Raw genomic sequence first — 4,310 nt, 5'->3', positions numbered from 1 at the left:
TGGGCGCTTGAGCGCATCTTTCTCATATCGATCAAGGCTTTCCTTGAGTTTGAAATAAGGGGCAAGAAGCAAGGGCGTAGCAGCTGCGCGAAGTTGCGCCTTAGCGCATCCGTTTTCTTGCAGGAGTGCTAACGCGCGACCTTACGTTTTCTTCCGCTTGCTCTGCAGTACGAGCCTCATACAGAGCCGCGCTCCTTTAATATGATGAGAAGAAGGGGGGCCGGCCTCTTTTCCGTACCAATCCTTATTTACTACTACATCTTTTTTGGGGTGTATAGCTCAGTTGGTAGAGCATTGGGCTTTTAACCTAATGGTCGCAGGTTCAAGTCCTGCTATACCCAAACCTACCTTACACTCTACTATGAATAAGGATGCATAGTAGCCTTCAAAGATGACTCTTTGGCCTTTAGACTCGCTTCGGCGACTTCGCCCTTTAAGTGACAAGGGGGTGAGCCGCTCCAAGCGGAAAGCGATAGTGAATCCCGAACTTGCCCACGCTCATCCAAACCGGCCTCAAAAGCGATCGGAAAGCGAAGCCCTTCCTTCCAATCCAAGCCGGCGAAGCCGCCCCTATATCTAACCACCGCTCACCCCGATCACATATTGGCACGTTCATGATGCATCATAATCAAAAGGCCGTAAAGTAAAGAAGACCTATGCATCAGTGTACTGTCATGATCACATATTAGCTCGATTTTATTGACGGCTTGAAGGCGAAGCCGCCTATTTCTTAGGGCAAAGGGCGCTCCATCCTCCTAACTCCTTCCACTTCTCCCAGGGACAGGAACTACGGCTTGACCTTCGGGGAAGAAGTCCGTGGGACCCCTCCTTCGAGGGCGCCTAGATAGTGAAAGGTTATCCCTTTGCAACGCTGGAAGCTAAGCAAAGTCACGAAGCTGGCTGACTACGCTCGAGCAGAGCTCAGACCCGGAGGTGGTGGCTGAACTCGCCGCAGAGTTCAGGAGCGAGCAAGACTATCTTGGTGAATGCAATAAGAACCGGCTGCTCGCCGCAGCAGAGTGCTTTGCCCATGCTGCTATCCGCCGCCGAAGCGCTCAAGGGATTCGTGCTTGAATGTCGAGATCAGGGGACTCTATCCAATCCATGCGGCAAATCTGTTTGTGGTGGAAAAAACTCAACAATAAAAAGAAATAAATAGAATATAGAAAATCATTGAATTTGTTTGCTCCGATACAAGAGATCGGCCCCGAAGCAAGATATGGTGGGTGCCAGCAACTTTCACTTGTTAGGAGTAGGGGCTGAAAAGAGCTCTTTGTATAGGTTGGGTTTTCTGGGCTTTGATGCTTACCTTCTTATTATTAAAAGGGGAAGGTTTAATAAAGGAGCTTTTCAGCCCTTTTGCTGGATTGTTGGTCCGCAGCCCCGCCCTATAGAATGAATAAGGAGAGGCTTATCGATGACCGAACCACTCTTATACTACTCCTTACCTCACCCCCCTTGTCACTTAAAGGAAAAGCCAGAGAAGGGGGCCTGCTGGAAACCCTCGCCTTCGGCTCCATACTGAAAAGGCCGGCCATGAAGGGACATCACGACTATCCTTTCTGGGAATACCGGGCTTTATATGATCCTGATCAGTGATCAGTATATTTTAATATTCTGGATCCTTATGTGCTTTTTTTGTTATACTAGCGGCGGCAGATCTATTAGTAAACAGGAGCCGCTATCGCTCACCCGGCTGGATGTCAATCTGACGGATGGATAGGCGTAGCAGAAAAGAAAGGGTCAATTACAAGAGGAAGGCGGAGGAAAAAAGACGAGAGAGCAAGACCCAGGAGGCTCGCAGCTACCACGGCCGTAAGCACTCCGCTCGTTCGTAAGCCCCTTTAGAGATAGGGGCGAGCCAGGAGCTTACTTCGAGTATTTATGACTCTGGTGGCAACACGTGACAGGCGAATGACATGATTCTCGAGGAGTTACACGACGGCCATGTGATGATGCATCAAATAGATGCAAGGGTGGATGACTCAGTAGGTCCTTGTATGGACTGATTGTGTTCCCCACAGGGAGTAGAGGAAATAGGAGTGGACATCTATATGGGCTTCATGTGATTCGAAGCCAACCACTATGTATTGCAAGAAAGTCCTATGTGTACCTATGTATACCTAATGAAAGCCAACAAGAGCCTCTTAACACTTACCTGCCTAAACCAAGCAAGATTCAAGAATAAATCCATTACCAGCAAGATACGATACGGCTTAGCCAAAAAAGGTGAGCGCCTAGCGCGAGCCTTATTGAAAACGGCCTAGCTAACGAGCAATCTTTCTAAAGCAAGAAGCAAGGGCGCAGCAGCTGCACGAAGTTGCTTCTTAGGGCATATCCGTTTTCTTGCTCGTTAGCGCTTGACTAATAAGATAGAAAGAGCCTTTCTTGCTTGTTTAGTAAAGTCAAGCTTTGGCGGTAGGGTTGGGGTGGCTTGCTGGGGCACTCGTGCCCTTACTAGTTTTGGGGCTTTGATTGGCAAAAGCGGTTTTCGCCTTCTAGCCAGCAGTTGCCGGATTAGCCTTCGGACTTTCCTTACCCGCCTTTATTGAGAAAGAAGAGATCTAAAGGTTGGACATCCATCGCTGCCGTGATGACGCGGTTGAATGTTCATTCGATCCAACACCCGGCCGATCAAACCTATCCTTGGGTTCGATCCAGCAAGTGATTCCCTCCCCGAAAGAGGGATAGTCGTTAGGTCATGAATGGAATGCGAGGAAGAGAGATAAGCAGTTGGCGGGGACCATCCGTTATCGGTCCATATTGGGTAGATCTACCCCTCTCATCCTCTGATCCTTTATCTACCGTTCAATCTATTGATTTTCTTTCTTCTCGACTGGCCTATTACGCACTCGGGCCAATCTACTACACGCTAATAATGGTCTTTTGGATTTCATCTCCTACAAAAATAGCAAGTGGTTGGCCGTTCGATCGAGTCCATCCCTTGAAGTCGTACCCTCCCAGTATGCGTGAGTCTTCCGCCGATTGACAGAAATGCCGGCCGGAATTCGAGAACGGTCCATCCCACCATAATGGATCTCTCCTACCGCTACCTACTAGTGGATCGATTTAGGGAAGGAAAGAAATGCCGATGTTGCAATTCTTCCCATCCCGATAAAGCGAGTCACCCGTGATTCGATAGTTCCATTTTCCGCTGATGCAGGCCGATTGGGATCCCAGCAGTCAAACCACTGTGTTCGTTCCTCACCCTCCTTCCAATCAAATCTATTCTAAGGTGTCCGGAGGCAGGGGAAAGAAAGGAGGGATTGATCGACCAACTTGAACAGATCCATAACCTGCTTCCATCTGTCCTGAATGAGGGAATTAAGGCGGGTATAGTCGAACTGAACTGCTTGATTCTAAGGTGGGTGATAAGCAGCTGTATCCGTATCAAGCCTACCATCTCTTCTCACGAAAGACTTTCCATCCCGTCTCTGAAAGTTTTGCAATATAAGTGGCCCTGCTTCAAAGCCCCAGAAAACCCCCCTTACTCTCTCTCTATAAAAAAAAGCCCTTTCCCCTTTCTTTAATAATATAAGGTAAGCTTTGAAAAGTAACACGCTCCCGACAGGCAATTAATCCATAATCTCATCCATCGTTGGCATTATTGGAAATAAATCACCCAACTCTTATTCAAAGCCCATCTACACACTCCAGCTGCTTCCTTTTGAGCTAGTCAAGCAGGCGTTGAACACGGACTGAGACTCTCCCGCCCCTTTGACAGCAATTCCTGCACTTGACGTCGGATCTCCTCATTTTCAAATGGGGATAAGCGAGAAGCCGCTTTGCAGGGTAGACTCGCTCCTACCTGCAACTAAATCTGCTTCTATATCCTCCTCTTATCTTAGGGGGTAATCAAGCCGGTACTTGTGGATTCAGGGGCGGCATCAAGTCGGAAGAGTGTCGCAGAAAGATAAAGATCTGCACTTCCCTTTTACAACATAGGAGGGAGGGGGCCTCGTTCCTAAAAAGCCTTTCCGATTGCCTCCGCCCCTATCTCTTAAAGCTACGGCATCCCACCGATCCCCGAATCGGCTCTGCTAGTTGGCTTTGTTGCTATCAAGGCATAGCATTCTATGGACTCTTTCCCACGTCCAGAAATGGTATGCCAACAAACACCCTTTCTCCTTAGCCAACCAAAGTCTTCTGATGGCAATAACCGCGTTTCCCGTTAAAAGTAAAGCGGTGTTCTCTCTACGCAGGTAGAACCCTACTCGTATTACCAAGGTCTTCCGAGTAGGATATGTAATACGTCCATAAGGACGACGTCACACCAGACGTCCTGCTTTAACTTCCCTAGCCCCAACTGA

At 48.5% G+C, this 4,310-nt stretch overlaps 1 non-coding gene across 1 annotated transcript; it reads left to right on the top strand.

Annotated features, from left to right (window-relative positions):
- The first annotated feature begins 268 nt into the window (after positions 1 to 268).
- Positions 269 to 341, top strand: TRNAK-UUU (transfer RNA lysine (anticodon UUU)). Its single transcript has one exon. It is a non-coding gene; the product is annotated as a tRNA-Lys (tRNA).
- Positions 342 to 4,310: the final 3,969 nt, after the last annotated feature.

Source organism: Nicotiana tabacum, chromosome 15 (assembly GCF_000715075.1).
Source record: "Nicotiana tabacum cultivar K326 chromosome 15, ASM71507v2, whole genome shotgun sequence".
NCBI lineage: Eukaryota > Viridiplantae > Streptophyta > Magnoliopsida > Solanales > Solanaceae > Nicotiana > Nicotiana tabacum.
Note: the sequence above shows the minus strand (reverse complement) of the source record. Positions and strands in the feature narration are given on the sequence as shown.